This window comes from Manis pentadactyla, chromosome 4, assembly GCF_030020395.1.
Source record: "Manis pentadactyla isolate mManPen7 chromosome 4, mManPen7.hap1, whole genome shotgun sequence".
Classification (NCBI taxonomy): Eukaryota; Metazoa; Chordata; class Mammalia; order Pholidota; family Manidae; genus Manis; species Manis pentadactyla.
In genome coordinates this window covers 20,432,014-20,449,800 of record NC_080022.1, presented here as the reverse complement: position 1 = coordinate 20,449,800, position 17,787 = coordinate 20,432,014, and the positions used below count along the sequence as shown (strand labels likewise).

The 17,787-nt window shown below is 53.6% G+C and overlaps 1 protein-coding gene across 1 annotated transcript in view; it reads left to right on the top strand.

The window, feature by feature from the left end:
- AHDC1 (AT-hook DNA binding motif containing 1) overlaps positions 1-2,581 on the top strand; it is a 64,137-nt gene extending 61,556 nt beyond the window's left edge. The window contains 1 exon segment of the mRNA XM_036914910.2: positions 2,152-2,581. The gene's annotated coding sequence lies outside the window, so the exon portion shown is untranslated.
- Positions 2,582-17,787: the final 15,206 nt, after the last annotated feature.

Genomic DNA, 17,787 nt, shown 5'->3' with positions numbered 1-17,787 from the left:
CCCCACCATCCCCCAGACTCTAGCCAAGTCATGAAAGCTGGGGAGGGCAGTGGGAGGAGGAAGGTGAGACAGCCATGGCTTAGCAGAGGGTGAGAAAGCCTCCCTGCTGCCCAGCCGCAGCACCACGGGAATGGTTCTGGCAGGAGCTGCCTGCCGGGCTGAGATCACCATGGAGACCTGGCTTGGAGAGGGTCACTGGCAGTGGCTAAGGGCTGGAGGGGGGTGGGGGTGACAGGGATTTGTGCAGAGGCTCCCAACCTGCCCTGGGGCCTTTAGTGGGGGCAGGGGAGGCTGGGGTTCAGTATAATCCGCTTGATAAAGTGGTTTAGAACAGCTGATCCTAAGTCTCTCCATCACTTGTCACCCCACTGTACTGTACCTGTCACCCCAATAGAAGTTCCTTAGCCTGGCAGCTGTTCATCAACTGCAATCAAGCTGTCGTGCCGACAGATACCCGCAGTCCTCCAGTGGAACCTGTCCCCCCAGATAGAATAGTCCTGCCCCCAGTGGGTACCCTGTTTCTCTCTACAGCTGTTCCTCTTTATCACCCTAACTGACATCTACCCCAACAGCACCCCCTGCCCTGGAAGCAGCTTTTCTACCAGTCACCCTGGTTGTAATACAGCTGTCACCCTAACAGGCACACCTCTTACCCCTACAGCTAATATTCCATCCTCCCCTCACTGACTGGAGACCCACCAGCTTGACAAAGATGCAGCTTCTCTCCCCTGCTCCTGCCCCTGTCTCTGCTTGCCACCTGGGCTGACATCAGAATGGGATGCTGCCCCTGCCTCCAGGAAGCCCACCTTGTTCCCCTGGCACCTGGGGGAGTCCTGGCAAGTCCAGCCTCAGGACAAAAGTCTTCCCTGGGGCTCACTGCCCAGCAGACAGCAGCCGAGGCTGAGCAGAATTTCAATGTGGACCTGAGAAGGGAAGCCAAGAAAGAGGACAAGGGAGGAAAGGCTTTCTGTGGCTGCCTGGTTCCTGTAGGGATGGGGGAGGGTGGGCTAGCTTGCTGAGGAGTCTTAGAAGGCTATTTTAGCACCCCTTCCCTGCCCCTTAATTCTGGGGGGCTGGCCACTTGCTACATGTAGGAGACTTGCATTTCAGGGCTCTGAGAGGAGGCTGGGACTCCAGAGGGCCAAGCCAACGACTGCAGGTCTTGAGGATAACCAAGCCCATCCCTGTTCCTCTGGGTGCCTTTCCACCTTGCAACCCCACAGCAAAGCCTGGGGTCTGGATAGGGAAGTCAGGTCCCCAGGACCCTGCAAACAAAAGTAGGGTCTTCTGGGGAAAGGGAGTGCTTCCACCCTCCAGTGTCTGGGGATCATAGGCAACGGGAACTTGGGAGTTTCTGAGCTTCAGGAAGACGGCGGTGCAGCCAAACACAGATGGTATTGTGTTAGGCAGTTTCTTTATTCCTTTGTTCAGACAGACTTCCTTATCATCTCACCTTTCGAGGGAACAGAATAACATTGGTGGGGACTGGAGAGAAGGTGGGATTTAGAAGAAATTAAAGCAGTCGTTCATACCTGTGTTGGTCTAAGGCCCTGTCTTCCCCATTAGGTCATTCCTCAGAACAGCCCAGGTTAGAGGAATTCCTAAACGCATTGTTACGTGAGAAACCAAGGCTGGGGCCTGTAGCTGACCTAGACCCCAGGAAAATAATGACTAGTAATTAGTATCATTTATTATGCATATGTGTACTGGGCTTAATCTGCCTTAAACCACTGAGTCCTCCCCACAAACCCATGGACTAGTTCTGCTTTCCCCTTTTTTACAGTTTAGTAAACTGAGGCTCACTGAGATTCACCAACTTGCCCAAGGTCATAGTGCTATTAAATTGTTGTTACCATTTGAACTCAGCTGTGTCTGACTCGAACACTCAGGTTCTTAACAAAGTACACTGCCCGGAACCCCAGCTCGGCAGCGGTGTGGGCCTTGGACACACACTTACTTTACAGATGGGGACACTGAGCTCAGAGAAGGCCAAAAGCAGTCCAGAGTTTTATACGGGGCTGTTTGGAGTTTTCCAGAAGAAGGAGCAGTGCTCCTGGAACTGGGTGGGGTCCCACTCTTAGCCTCCCTGGTCCTCAGGTCAGCATCCATACTGCCTCTGACCTCGGCCTCTTCTCTTGTGTTTCTTCACAGCTTTCGGAAAACCAACGCCAAGACCCCTCCCAGCGTCCGCATCGTCCTCTGGCAGGAACGCCTGCCCCTCTGCCTCCCACCCCACCCTCCCTGCCCCCCCCTGCAGCCCCATCTCCCCCCAGCCCCTCCCTGCCCATCTCCTCCACGCAGAAGCCGAAGGTGAGCCCTTTCTGCACAAAACCAGCAATTGTAAATACTTTTTAAAAATGTACAAAACTTAAAAACAAAACACAGTTTTAGAAAAAGACAAAAAAAAGAGAGAGAGAGAGAGAGAGAGAGAGTGTGCAAGAGGTTGCGAGCGGGGCCCCAAGGTGTCCAGAGCCCCAGCAAGTATGCACTGAGAAATTTATCTACAGGTCGTTTGACAAAAATGAACAATATCCTATTTATTGTATATACTGTTTTATTATAAATCGTGGATTGTATATTGCATTCTGTAAACCTGCTGTGGTCCGTGGTGTGCAAAATTCGCATGGTTGGGGGGAGGGAGAAGAACCTCTTGGGGGAGCTTTTTTTTTTTTTCTTATTTTTCACTCTTTTGGGTTTTCTCTTCTGTTGTTGCTGTTGTTTCTGTTGGCAGGACACACCCAAAGATCCAAGTTTGTATTAAAAAGAAATGAAAAAAAGCAAAAAAAAAAAAACAAAAACAAAAACAAAAACAAAAAACCTCGTGTCTTGTGAATGAGGGTGGATGGAAGGGAAAGGGCACGGCTGTATTTTGTCACCAGCCAGTGGTTCCCCAGAGGAGCTGAAATACCTACATGTGTTCCCTCCCCCCAAGGTCTCCCTTCTGCCTGAGATCTGAGGCACCTTTGCATCTGGGCCCCCAGTTGCACTCCAGGCCCCGAGGCTCCCTTCCCTCTGGGTTCCCAGTCCTCCCCCTACATCTACAGGCCCTGGCCATGCATTCTGTCTCAGGAGGGATTTTGGCCTCTCAGATCTTCATTTTGCCCTAAGTCCTGGGTCTCCGCTGATTTGGAGATCCTCTGTTGTATCCCAAATCCCAGGGATGCCTGCCTCTCAGAGCCCTATTCTCCTCGGCCCCAGGTTTCCTCTCCCTGAGGAATCCCCATTATGAACTGCCTCTCCCCCGCTCTTAAACCCCCTCATTCAATCCTAGTCCCAGGTCTCTGACTCTAGCCCCTTCATTTGTCCTTTGTCACCCAGCCCTTGGGAAACAGTTTTGCCCTAGTTCAGGGACACCTATCTTTGAGACACTCATTCCATCCTAAGCCCAAGAACCCTTGTGAGACACCCGACTGCCCATGAGGACTGGAGTACCCACACACACTGTGTGTGTCGTTCACCCCAGGGCCTGGGTCTCCTTTGTCTCCAGGCCCCCGTTTTGCCCCAACACACCTTCTGCCTATGCAAACTCCAGGTTTTGGCTAGGCCAGTAATCCCAGTATTTCTGTCTTCCCCTTTCTTTCTACCTTGAACCCCAGATGCTGGAGCTGTTTCCTTCCAGCCTGTGTAGACTTTGGAAAAAGAAAATTCCTAATCCTGTGCCTATTTTTGGTGGGTCTGGAAGGGCTGAGCTGTTCCCCACTCCCTGACCTTGGGGAGTTCTCAGCTGCCCTTGACCAAATAATGCCCACTTTGGGCTGCCTGGTCTTTAGCAAGCAGCTTTTCCCATAGGCCCATTTTATGTTCAAGTTCTTAGGAATGTGGCTTCCCTGTGTGTCTACCCCCTGAAGCTCAGGGAGACCCCAAGGAAAGGCTCAAAACAGCCTGCCCTCCCTGAGCCAACCAGCAAGGCCCAGGCCTTGGAAGTCTGAGGGGGAGACAGACCCCCACCTTTTGGGTACCCCTGTCTGAAAGAGGAGGCCAGAGGATTCAGACAGGGGCAGGTAACAGTTCCCAAAAACTGTAGCCTCAGTGCTGGATGTGAAGGCTTACCCACCCACCAAGTCCCCCCTGTGCATCCCCAAGGCTCAGTTGCAGACACTGCTTATGCTCCTGCACGGTGCGGGCAAAGGCATGAAGACTGCCCTCAAGCTATGGTCCAGTGTGGTGCTGCAAGCAGAGGCAGGGAGCAGTAAGACCCTGCGAGGGGCAGGGAAGGGGAGCAGGCTTTGTTCCAGGAGGAGGAAACAGCACGTGCAAAGCCCTGGAGATGGGAGAGAGGGTGGCCTAGGGGAAGTCACGCTAGGTCTGTCTGGAGTCAGACACTATGTGTGTTTGGGGCGGGGAGGGGGTTTTGTCAGGGTCACTCCGGGGCAGGGTGGAGGCTGGTTGGAAGGGGTGGGTGGCAAGGAAGGAACCAGTGGGGGAGGCCCCATGAATTGCCTACAGGAAGAAAATGAGAATGTTCAGCAGCTGCTGAGGAAGCAGAAGAGACTTGGAGAGGCTGTCCGGGTGGGGTAGGCTGGGGGTGTCGGTAAGGAAGGGGAATGAGGGCTGGGGGGCCAGAGGCCCAGAGGAGGTTTCAGTGAGACAAGGGAGCACTGGTGGGGGGCCTTCAGTGGTAGGAGTCAGGGCTCTACATGCCATGGAGAGAAAAGGCACTGAAGGATTGTGTGCCCAAGCATTGGGGTAGGAACAGGGAGATGGTTGTTTAGGGAGTGATTCTAGCCCAGAGAGGGGTCTCAGTCACTTGAAGAGGACTTTGTAGGAGGGATGGGGATTCACTGCAAAGAGTGGGGGACACCAAAGAATGAGACCCAGAGAAGGGCTAGTATCTGGGACAGGAGGGAGGCCTGAGGAGAACTACTGGGGCTCCTTGGAAGGTGAAGGAGCGGTCGTGGAGACAATAATGGGCTCTGAGAGGGAAGGGGTCGCAACTCAGGGTTCTGGGCCTAGTAGAGGGAGAGGAGGGTTGAGGTGTATTTTGAAGAGCAGACTCAGGGTGGATCTGCCAGGGCCAAGGACCCAGACTTTGGGATGGAAGGTTTTCCAAACCCCTGAGCCCTGGAGTCTCTGGGGAAAGGACAGCAGATACCCTGCCCAAGCTGGTGGGGCAGGGATAGAGGTCACCCAATTTTGATATGTTCTTCTCACGAACTGGGGCCTTACTGCAACCACATTTCCATACCTGATTCCAGAACACATCAAGGTAATGTGCCTCCTAGATATTTGGGTTTCACCACCATTTATTAAACACTTGCCTGAGGTGTTTATTCCTCCGAACTATCCTGAGATAGAGGCATTCATTTCATTTACAGATAAGACCGGTGTCAAAGCGACTTATCCAAGATCACATGAAGTGGGCAGAAATAAGTTGGCCCAAAGTCTGACCCTGAGCCCTTGCTTTTTCATAACAGTTTAAAGAAAAAGAATTCCTACTTGTAAAACTCATCCAAAACTTATTCCATCTATAATGAAAACTTTTAATGATAGAGATAAGAACAGGAAGTAATTATATAGCATCTATACTATGTGCAAAGTACTGTTCTAAACACCTTATATAAACGTAAAATTCATTCCATCTCCACAACAATCCTATGAGGCTTTATTGTAACAATTATTATCCCCATTTACAGATAGGCAACTCAGGTACAGAGAGTAATTTACAGAGACTATTCAGTGAGTAAAGGGTGACACCAGGGTTCAAACCCAGGTAATCTGGTTTGGGAATCTGCTTCACTATACTGTTAAAAGTGAAAACCCACTCTACCCTCATCCCTGCTAATAACTTCCCCTGTGTCAACATTTTCAAGTCATTTCATCTAGATCAGTCGGTCCCAACCCAGAGGTTCTGATTTCACTGGGCTGGGTGAGGCCTGTGCAGCAGGAATTTTAAAAGCTCCCCTGGTTCTATTATGCACCCGAAGTTGAGAACCTCTAATCTAGCTATTGTGCTAAGTGTTTGCACACAAGCAGCCACCTGTGTACACATACCTATATTTAGTGTGTTATTCTAGGTGTGCATAAGATGCTTTCTTGTATGTGCACTGTGGTATCCATTAGTGTTTTTCACTCTGAGTGGCTGTAAATTACTATGGGTTCTCTGAGTGACTGTTAGAGACACTATGTGAACACATTCATTCAACAAATATTTCTTAAGCACCTAAGATTCTAGGCACTGTCCCAGGCACTTGGGGATAACAACTGAACAAGACAGATGGGGTCCTTGTTTTTGAATGTGTAGTCTGATGGGATTGACAAATTTGGCCTTATGCCTTTCCCTGTAGGTGGCAGGGGTTTGAAACCCCTTGGAGGTTGCTGAGGGATGAATGGCTGGCTGGGAGAGCTTTAGGAAGGTGAGATTTGCTGGTTGGCTGTGTGCGTGCTGAATCTTCTGGCCCTATGTGCAGATGTGTTTGAGAAAGAGAGACTCAGGATGTGTTTCTGGGTTTGAAAGAGTGTGGCTGACTGTGTGGCATGTGTGTAAAGGTATGCATGATCTGGGCATGTGGAAATATGGACAATAGTGAGGTGAGTGGGGCTGATGGAGGGCTGCTGGAAGGCTCCAGCCCAGAACAGCACACACATGGTGACACATGCATGCACTCATGAATGCACGCACACACAGCCAGCTGCTTCAAGGAAGAGGCTGGGTTCCAGTCCCAGGGCACAGACTCCCAGGGCCAGAAGAACTCTGCTTTGGGTATGTGGAGGAGGCACAGCTGGGGCTGGAAGCTCTAGAGTGGGGGAAAGGGAGGGAGGCTGGGGAGCCACGTCCCATGTCCTTGATCTCTGGTCTGTTTCAGCAGTTCCGGACTTGGTACTCTGGGTCTCTCTATGGCTGTGGGTCTCCCTCTCTCTCATGTCCAGATCTTGGCATCTCTGTTTCTCTCTTCTGGGTCTTGGGCTCAGAGGCTGATCACATGACTGTGGGGGGACCACCTCTCCAGCCAACTTGGCTCTCTGTGTACCCTTCCAAGTCTCTCTGCCTGTGCCTTCATGTCTGTCTCTGTCTCCGTGTCCTTCCTTGTCCTTGCCAGGTGGGGGAAGGGGACCCAGTGCTCAGGGAGCAGGTGTCAGCTCCCTCAGGCAGCAGGGAGTGAAGCCAAGGAGGGCACTGAGCCAGCGGCCCCTGGACACATAGACACACTCCAGGAGACACACTCAGGGCACTCACAGAAACACACAATGACATACATGGAGAAATGGGCCCTCGGAGATATTCACGGGTACACACACATACAGGTACACAACTGAACACACAGCTGCACCCAGAAACTTACAAGGATACCAGACACAGAGGGTCTCATGCAGATACCAAGGGATCACACACATGCGCTAACAAAATACTCACCCAGGCGCACGTTGGTATATAGTCCCAGGCACAGCCCGGACGTTCTTCCATAGGAAACCCCAGAGCCACAGGCACACAAACAGAGACAAACATACACCTTTAGGCACCTGCAGACACACAGGCACAAAGCAGACACAATCACACTCTGGACCACAGATACACAAAGACACAGGTTCACTCAGTTACACTGTGACAATCACTCAGAGCCACATGCATGAAGGAATGAGGAGGCAAATGAGCAGAGAGGCAAATACCCTGAAGGACAACCAGACACAGAGGCACAACAGGCACACCGAGGGACACACCCAGGCATGGGCAGAACATCCTCAGGTGTACACACCCCTCGGGGCTCACACCGGAGCACCTGGGGACACGCCCATAGGCGGCGGGAGGAGAGGGGAGGGGACAGGCGCACCTGGCGCCCACGGCTCGACCCCAGGCGCCCGCAGGCGCCCCGCTTGTGCGTGCCCGCCCGTGCGCGTCGCCACCTGTGGGAGGAGAGGTGCGCACTGCGCCCGCGGCTGCCGGGCTGGCGCGGCGCGGGGGGAGCGGTTGCCATGGCGCGCGGAGCGCGGCCGCATACTAATGGGACGGCCACAGGCGCTGCCCTCGAACCCTCCCGGCTCCCTCCTGTCACCCCTTCCTCCAAGTCCTCTGAAGTCACCCCGGCCCGCGGCCTCGGCCCGCGCACCCCACTCAGACAGGCTGAGCCCCTTGCCTGGAGCCTAGGGGGCGGTTGGAGGCCCGGGGCTCGGCCCTCGCCTCCTCCACTCCTCCCACCCCGCCCCGAGAAGGCCTAGGCCGGGTGCGAGGCGGCACTGGAGCAGGGCGGGGTGAGGGCCTGGGGCGCTGCGGGGGCTGCCCGGACTGGGCGCGGGCACCAAACGGGCACGGCAGCTGGGAGCGCAGGTGCTGCCTTGGAAATGGGGGTGGCTATCCTGGGAGGGAGGGAATTAAAGGGGAACTTAACCCTTCTGTTGTCACAGAGCCCTCCAGTCTGTCTTCCCTAGGCTTGGCTGGGGAGTGGGAGGGAATGGACCAATTGCTGGTACAATCCACACCCCTCTCTCTCCCTCTGCTTCCAGCGTCTCTCCAGCCCTGGCTTGACCTACACGGGAGGGGGGCACCAGTTACCATCACTCCAGTTCTGCCCTAATCTGACTGGTGAGGTGGGGGTGTGGAGAAGTGCAGGGAACGTAGCATTGGCACCAGAAGGGTTAACACCTCCCCATACCTTGATCCCAGTCCAGAGTCCCCCTTTCAAGCAGCCTTGACCCCCTACCCCCTCCGCCCTGCTGTTTTAATTGGCATGGAGGGGCAAGGCAGTCCGCTGGGGTAGGGGGAGCCAGCAGAGGGTTTGCAGGTAGAGGCAGTGGGAGGGGAGCCTAATGGGGGGAGCCAGGCGGTTGCCTAGCAACCCCACAGCTGTCTGTTGACCTAGAAGAAGCTGCGCTGTCTTGACACAGCTGGTGTTTACATGTAACCGAGGCTCTGGCTTAGCGCTTGCTTGGAGGAAAGCTGAGGCAGGGCCCTCGTGGCAGCCTGGCCCTGGCCCCCGGCTGTGGTGGGCTTCGTGCCTGCCTGCCCTCTTTGCTTCATCTCCCACCGCAAGTCCAAGGGAGACAGAGTGGGAGGACAGAACTCAGAGCCGGAGGCTTCACGGCTGGGGAAAGTTGTGCGTGCGCACACATGCACGCACACACACACACTCTGCCTGAGGCCTTTAACACATAAATGATGGAAGACTAAGAAAGGGCTGGGGGTGGGGGTGCCCAGCTTGTGCACAGATTTCAACCTACACAGAAAAAACACCAACATTCACAGGGACATATGAACATACAGACCCACGAAATCAAACTGACACAGGCACAGAGATGACCATTGACATAATAATATCCAGGCAGACAGACACACAAACACACACAAACAGTAATCCAGTGACTGAAACCCCGACACACAGATTCACCCACAGACATCTTGATACAAAAGATAAACAGGCACTGATCATCTGACAGAGACTCACTCAAACACAGTGATGCACACACAAAAACGCCACTTGTTATTAATGCCCACAACTCTCACAAGAACACCCTTCATTCCAGCTAGAGCTTGCAGGTCTGCGTTATAAAAGCCAGAAACCCAGACCCATATACAGAGTCACACACACACACACACACACACACACACACACACACACACACACACACACACAGAAACACACAACTCCCCAAACTTTTATTGATTGCTCATAATGCTCAAGGCAGGCAGTCACTAACACCACTGACATAGAGACACACCCAGGAGCCCAACATGTGAGGAGGCACAGGTCCCTGAAAGACCACGGGCCCTGACATGTCCCACCCGCACCCACACAAATACCTGTAGCACAAACACATGCCGGCCTAGGGTGTGGGCACAGCTGAGACTCCTCCCTGCCCACAACCCTGAATAGTAGCAAATGTGCCTTGGGGTCAGAGGCCCCTAGTGGCCCCAGGACCAGCAGCAGATGAACCCATAGGCCTGGGTTGCACCCTTGACTCTCAGCTCTAGGGAGGAAACAGCAGCAGCTCTTTCCCTGGGAGCCCCCAGACTGGAAGGGAAAGATGCAGTTCACCCGCAAGAGTCCCCCATCTAAAGCTCTGTCCTCTGGAGTCCCTGGACTGACGAGAGGCACTGTCCTGCCAAGATGAGCCCCAGTCTGATGGAGGCCACATTGCCCTCCCAGGCAGCTCTGGACACCACAGACAGGCACACACGCATACACACACTAGCATGTGGCAGCTCCCAGCAGGGGTGGGGTGGGAGAGACTGGGGATGGTTCTTGAAGGCTTCCTGACAGAGGAGGTGAGCCCAGAGCCTGGGTTTGGAGCCCAATAAAGGGAGAGGAGGGAGTGTGCTGAGGAGGGCCTCCTTTTCTTACCCCGTACCCCGCCCCTCATCCAGCAGTTCCTCCTCCCCCCAGGGCCCAAAGGGCCTGCTGGGGCCCCACAGCCCCATCAGCCCAAGCAGTGAGCAGGAGGAGGAGATCAGATATTTTTAGCTTCTCTGCCACTGACATTTCACAGCAGGCGACCTGGGGTGAAGCTGAGTGAGTGCTGAAGGCTGGGAGAAGCCGACAGCGCCTTCCCGCCCCTGTGCACATGCACGTACAACTGTGCATGCACACAGCTATGTCCCCCAAAGCCCCAAGGTTCACAAGTGACACAGCTTCAGGTACACAGTCACACACCTAGACGCACATACATGCACCAGGACACACACTTGGTTCACATGCCACTTAATGCCTAGAGCCTCATACACCTGGACATATACAAATTATATCCACTCACACACCCAAATACACATATGCACAATTCATATATATACCACACTTCTCACACCTAGACAAGCACACACACACTTGTGCAGTATTCATTCAAGAAATATGATTCAGTACCTACTCTGTGCTGGCACTATTCTAAACACTAGGGATACCAGGAGCAAAATCTCTGGCCCTCAGAGTTTACATTCTGGTGGGGGAAGTTTGACAATAAACAAAAAATAAAGTATTGCTTCAAGAGCCACACATGGAATCCAGTCCCCCAAAATGTGTTCACATGTGTTTGCAACCACACACATGAGTAGCTTCCTAACATTCACTGCCCCATAAATGCACACACAATTGTACACACAACCCATAATCAAGATTCATACAGCCCACTTCACACATGTACCTCAAAATAATCACAGATATGTGTACACCACTGCACATACATGCAGTTACACACTTCACATATATTCATGCAATTCAAATGTGACACACACAAACCCAGCCACACACACACTGTACTTAGCTATAGTTTACTTGCCTACATACACAACATATAGCCTCCACAGAGCATCTAAGTGCAGGTTCACACAACCCTACATATTACACGCACATGCACACGCAACCATTCCCTGAGGATAGAACCTCTCTCTGCCTGTCACACACACATGCACACACACAGTCTTGGAAATCTCCCTCCTGCCAGGTAAAGTCCACAGCCTGTTGGCCACACATTCCCAGGTGTACACACAGAGCCCTAGCACAGCTTCATACACACCTAGCGCCCAAGCTCCGTAGAGGCCACAAGCCCTAAGCCAATTTGTACCCAGGTTAACACCTCTTCTTCCACCCACAGCCTCCTCCCTCCTTTCTTAGGAGGTGAGTGTGATCACTGCACATCACACACACCCAGAATGAAGTCCGAGATTCCAGCCCTGCTGCCCACAGGGTTTGGGGGTTGAGTTCAGGCCCTAGAGAAACCCTGGTGCCCCCATCCCAGTGCCCAAGGGTCAGGCCTCTGAGCTCAGAGTCTGCCCTTGGTGCCCAGACTGGAGGTGAAGGCAACGAAGAGTCCCCGCTTCTCAGATCTGCCCCAGCTCCCTCCCTTCACACTCCTCCCCTCCACCCTCTCTTCTTAGGTTCCTTTCCTTCTATAACATTCTATTATTTCCTCTATCTCCCCATCCCACCTCCTGTAAGCCTTGGCCCAGAACCAAACTCTTCTCTTCCAGATTCTGCTGCCCTAAAGGGTAGTGCAGCCCTTGTGACAAACAGACCGACTAACAGATACACCACTTGTGACAAAAAAAATAGAAAGCAATATTGTCATATTGTGAAATCCTGGGAGGGAGAAAGAACTAAACGGGCCAAGGGAAGGATAGGACTGACTAGCCCATGGGCCAGTGTGCACAGCAGACACAGCTTGGGGAAGAAGCCCTGGGTTCCGGTCCTGGCTCTGGTGCTACCCTGGATCAGTTGCTGCCATTCTCTGGGTCTCTCTTCTGCTTCTGTACAAAGACTGAGTTGCAGTCAGTGATTTCCGAGACAATGAGATTGCCAGAGACACTGCAGCAGTTGTATAACCAGGGAGATGACCTGGGAGCCTTGGAGTCTAATTAGAGCAATAAAAGGCCCTTCCTAGAGGCTCTCACCACAGCCTCTACCTCTTCTAGGCCTGGGTTCTAGTCTAGGTTGAAGCATGAGAGGCCAACAGCACCCCCTGCCCTGCAACACATATAAACATGTGCTTCCCAAGCCTTAGCCACGCCCCCCTTTGCCCCCTCTGGACCTCTGGCATCCAGGCTTGTATATTTAGGGGCGCACATTGGGCTCTGTGCCGGTGAGCCAGTCTATGTGTGCTCTGTCTGTCTGTCTGTCCGACTGCCAGCAGCCTTCAGGCTCGAGGAGGGGAGGCAGCAGTAGGGAAGATGGGGGCAGGGAAGGAGGTAGCATTGACAAGTTCCAATGTCTGGCTTTCCCTCCTGGAAACCCCAAGCTGGGGCTGGCCCCCCCTTCCCTTCCTGTCTCTCTCGCTCAAGCACGTCCCTTCTAAGAGCCCCTCTCTGCAGACACCCCCAGTGGAACCAAGCCCAGATTTGCTGCCAAGAAGGCCGACATTTCTTAGACTTGCCACGTTAAAGGGGCCTGCACAGGCACGCATTCATATCCCCCCTCTGTGTCCTCCTGCGCACATTCAGACGACCCAAAACACACAAAGACATGGTTGGACACAGCGGCCACCTGTGCACACAGGAGGTAGCACATGGAGCGCATCTGACCCTGGGCTCACAGACAAGTACAAACACAGCCATGTACTCCCCCCCTTCCTCCACTCAGCTTGCCACAGACTCAGAAGCACACAGTTTCCAGCACGCAGTACTCACAGACACGCACAAACATAGCCACATGCAGGGCCTTGCTGTGCAGAGAAACACATGCAAACCCAGAGCATATTATCTCCCTTCACAGCACTCCAGCACCCCCCCCAAAACCACCACCCTGTGCAGATGCAACACAGGGGCACAATGCCTGTGCCGCCTGTTCACTTGTACACACAGCCAAGTGTATACAGTCACGCACCATGATCTCCTGCATAAACACACTCACAAAGTCCACTGGGCACAGAGATACCTTGTGCCCATGCTCTGCACATTTGGACTAGCCCAGTGGTTACACAGTGTCTTCCTGGGTATGGGACATGCTTAAAATCACAGCTGCATGCAACATTCCCCTCTACACATACAATCACTGTCCCTTGGGCACATACAGATGAGCTCAAGCTCACAATTCTGTCCTTACCCTGTTGTATACAATAACAAATTCACAAGGGAGCCCACCACACCCAGACATGACATACACAAAGTCAGACACAGGCGCTGACCCTTTAGTGCACACAGATTCCTGTTCACTAACAGTTGGCTTCCATGTGCACACACTGCTAGATGCAGGCATGTGTTCAAATTCAAGCCCACAACTTTCCCTGTGCTTACACAAACACACAGTGGCCCCTCATGTATGCACAAACCAGCACAAATTCACACACACCCTGTCAGCTGTGCACACTGAGGCCAACACAGACTCACAGATCACCCTCAACATGCTCCTCTCTACCCACAAGTGTGCACGCTGCCACGCACAGACCCAGCTATCTGAGCCTCACAGCCAGACACTCCAGCCCCCTGACACCAACCCCAGCGTCCTGCCTCCCTCCTTTGGCAGGTGAGGGTGGAGAAGGACTGGGAAGGTTGGGGGCCTGGCTCAGCCCTTGTTCCCTCCCTGTGCTGGCTGGCTCACTCCTTCCCATCTGGCAGAGCCAGGCAGCCCAGCCCAGCTCCGGCAGCCCTGGCTGTTCTGGGCAAACTCTCGGCGGGTTGGTCTCGGCTGATGGCACAGCAGCAGCAGAGGCAGCCGCAGCAGGGGCGAGAAGGCTGCGAGCGGCTGCCAACGTGGCAGACGGCGGGCAGGGCGGCAGGAAGGAAGCTGGGCCCATTCTGCGCCCACTCGCTGGGGAAGACAAAACCAAGGGGGCTGGATGAGCAAGCAAGGCAGCTGGGCAGGGGCACCTCATGCCCAGCCTGGGCTCTCAGCCCACATTGGCCCCAGACTCACTGGATGACCTTGGGCAACTTGTTCCCCCTCTCTGGTCCTGTTTCCTCCTTCAGCAAGTGAACAGTCTGGAACGGACACTTCTTCCAGCTCCAAAACCCTGTATCCAATTCTGTACAGAGAACTCAACAGAAAGAGATGTGGGTTTACTCTGTGGCCTTGGGTTAGGCCCCTCCCCTCTCAGAGACTTAGCCTTTCAGTCCAACTGTAAAAATTCCTCATCTCTGTACAGCGGTTACCACTGACAAAACATTTCCATTCTGCCAAGTTAGCACCATTTCACAGATAAGAAAACTAAGGTTCAGAGAGGTTAAATGATGCACCCAAGGTTACCCAGCAAGTGAATGGCAGAGCTGGGACAGGAGCTCAAGGCTTCCGATTTAGTGTCTGAAATCAGTGCTGCCTCCCCCTCATCGTGCAGTCATCCTATGCCTCTGCTGGTATCCCGGCTGCCCCACTGAGACTCCCCAACCCCCAACCCTGGGCCCCACCATGGCCACCTGGTTCTGCCCTGGGGAGTCAGGGTTCAAAGGCCAGACAGGCCTCCCACCAGCATTCCAGCTGCCACTGGGAACACAGCTGTCAGCAGGGCCAAGAGAGCCAAAAGCCGCCTCCCAAGCAGACCCACATAATTGGTACATTGTCAACTAGAAAACAGAGCTGCTGTGGTATCTTGGGCAAGCCACAGTCCTCTCTGGGCCTTGGTTTCTCCATCTGGCTGCAGGAGATTGAACTAGACGGTTTCCAAGGGCTCTTTCGGCTTGGACAGTTGCCTAGGGAGTGACCAAAGAGAAACAGAGCAGGGGGAGGCAGCTGTACCAAAGTCCCCAGCTGGCCACGGGTGTGCCTCAGGTGTCTGAGCTGAGGAATCTGGCCTCTGCCTCACGCAGAGGCTGGGGTCACATCTGGGCCCTCCCTGAGGTCCTACTCAGGGAGTGTTGGCAGGATGGATGGATGGATGGATGGATTGACAGCCAGGTGAAAAAACAAAGGTATGAAGGAGAGGAGGGAAGAGAGGCCCAGCCAGTGCTCTAGGGGCCTAGCACCCCCTGAGAAAAAAGGAGGACAAAAGACAGGAGGAGGCTGTCCCCCAATCCACCTCCTTTTTTTAGTGGACAAATCTCTCCTGATGCTCACTCTGCCCCACCCTACAGGGAGTTCTGTGGGGAGGACCAATGTGGGACAGACAGTCACAGAAGGGTGGAGAATGCTGTGGGATCAATCCTGAGGACTATGGAGGCACCCAGCCCATCTGTGAGGGTGAAGAAAGGCCTCTGGGAGGAGTCACAGGTGCTGAGCTCAGGCTTCTAGAATAAGTCAGAGTAATCCTAGAGAAGTATGTATCCTCAATGTGTGTCTGTGCAGGTGCAATTACTATCCCATTTTACGGATGGGAAAATCAATGCTCAGAGGTAGACAGAGCCAGGCCCAACAACAAGGCCAGCGTCACTGCAAAGCCAGTGTTTTTTGTGCTATGCCATGCTGCTTCCTGAAGGAGTGAATTGCTAATGGTGGCATTTCAGATTTCAGATGTAGTGACAGCGAACTAGGGAAGAGGTTCTGGACAGATGGTTCCCAATCGGTCCCTACCTCAGGCTAGCAGAGAAGAGGGTTGTCAGGGCAGGCGAAGCACTCTCCCCTCCATTCTTCTTGTGTGTGGGATGCAAGCAGGTCCTCCCCACTGCTCTCCCCACCATCCCCCTCCAGCCCTTTGGCCCTGCCTGGGTGACCTGCATGAGCTCAGCTTCCCAGCAGCCCTGCGGAGGAGTCAGCCAGGGGAGAGGCTGCCTCTGCCCTCGCACTGCTTGGCAGTGCCAAGGGAGGCGGGGCCACAGAGGGGTGGGGGGAGCCTCCCAGCCAGCAGACCTCTGTCTTGTCCCCCAACTCAGGCACCCCTGGGGTTTGCTGCAGAGGCCCAGGCTGGGACAGGTGGTGCAAGGCTGGGGCCCACTGGTCAGGCCCATCCCCATTGCCGCAGCCTTGTTGAGCTGCCATTAACAAGTGGCCGGAGGTTGCCGTGTCTCCATGGAGACCAGACAGTCAGTGCAGCTCTGGGGTGAGGGCCATGATTAGTGAGTGTCAGCTTTGCCAGCCCTGCTCTTCCCACTGCCTGCCTCTGGGCTCAGAGACAGCAGGCTTGGCAGGGGCTGGGAGAGGACGGGAGGGGTCTGAGGCCCCCACAGGCAGGAGGGCTCCCAAGCCTGACCCCAGGTGCTATCTCTTTGTCTCCCCCAGTGGCTCCTTAATTCCCCCTGCCTCCCCTCCCCAGTCCATCTTCCACACAGCACAGGGGAAGCTTTCAAAATATATGCTGAATCCTGACACTGCCTTCCTTAAGAACTTTTTATGGCTCCCCATTCCCTTAGGCTAAGAGTCAAATTCCTCATCATGGCATTCAAGGTCTTCATTTATTTATTCATTTATTCATTCATTCATTCATTTACTTATTCATACAACAAATCTTTTTTTTTGAGCACCTACTGTGTGCCAGGGAGCCTGCCAGGTGTACATGGTCAATAAAACTAGCAAGATCCCTGTCTTCATGAAGCTGCCAGTCTAGTGAGGAAGAAAAATTATAAACAAAATACAAATCAACAGATACTCAATTATAATCATGAATTTGAGGACTGGGAAGAAAATGAAGAGGGTATATTGGTAGAGAATAATTTACAGGGGGACAATTACAGCCTGTCTAGGGTGGACAGCATGACTTCTCTGAAGAGGTGATGTTTTGACGAGTCACAGATATTGATGGGAACCTACCACTGGGGAGATAGGGAGGAAGGGCATTCCGGGGAACAGCCTGTGCCAGGGCCCAGGCTCCTGCCCTGGCCTGCTCCTCCCTTCCCACCTCCACCCTCACCCACGTTTCCTATCTTGGACTTATCCATGGGAGAAACAGAATTCTGAATTGTGGCCTCCTCTTTCTTCCCTGACTGTGCTCACCTCTCAGCAATCCTGCATCCTATCAGTTCCACCGCTGCCTTCTCTCTCCTCCTTGCTGCTGCACACCCCATTATTTTTATTCCAATCACACCTGCCCCCTAAGAGACTTATCCATTCACTCACTGGATGAATATCTGATCATGGATTCATCTGATCATGGATTGAGCGCCCCCTATGTGCTGGGCACTATGGTGGCCCTTGTGGACACAGCAGCAGGCAGGACCACACAGTCCTCACCCTTGGCCAGACTCCAGCCAGGGAGACAGGCAAGTCCACAAGTACCCAGGAGGGGTCAGAGGACCTAATCTAGGCCTGAGGTGCCTAGAAGAGCTTCTGAGAGAAAGTATGGCTAAACTGAGACATGAGGGAGGACAATGAATTAGTAGGACAAACGGAGGGGGAGATATCTCACACAAAGGAAAGAGCACATGGGCAGGAGGGAAGCAAGAGAGGGCAGAGCCGGATCTGCAGGCTGGTAGGGAGTCACTGGGGGACTTTAACCCACAGGAGCACATGCTCAGATCTGCTCCCCAACATCCAGTCTCTCCCCTTCTGGTTCACTCTCCACACTAGTTAG